This window comes from Penaeus monodon, chromosome 34 (genome assembly GCF_015228065.2).
Source record: "Penaeus monodon isolate SGIC_2016 chromosome 34, NSTDA_Pmon_1, whole genome shotgun sequence".
Classification (NCBI taxonomy): Eukaryota; Metazoa; Arthropoda; class Malacostraca; order Decapoda; family Penaeidae; genus Penaeus; species Penaeus monodon.
Window position 1 is genome coordinate 28,215,014 of NC_051419.1, and position 391 is coordinate 28,215,404.

The window sequence follows — 391 nt, forward strand, 5'->3', positions numbered from 1 at the left end:
CGAATGAGATTGATCGCTTTTCCATTCGTGAGAGAGAACGAAAAAAAAAACAGCTTTAAGTCCATTTCTATACACGTTTGTAAAAGGGTGTGCTTGAATTTCGGTGTGTGCTGAATTAATGAATTACCCGTTCGATTAGTTTCACTGTTTTATCTCCGTGTGGCGTTTCGGAAGGAGGGGGGGGGAAACCACGATGGGAATAACCTTAACCACACGGAAGGCGTTGGTTAGACTCACCGGAAACTCAGAGCAACTGTAAAGAGTGATAGCAATATGCAATGAGAGTCACATAAAAGGTTACGAGATTGATTTTCAAAAACAAGCACTGGATTCGAGTCTACGATTGATGATGCTATGGTTGAATTGAGGTTGATATTAATCTACTTCAGGT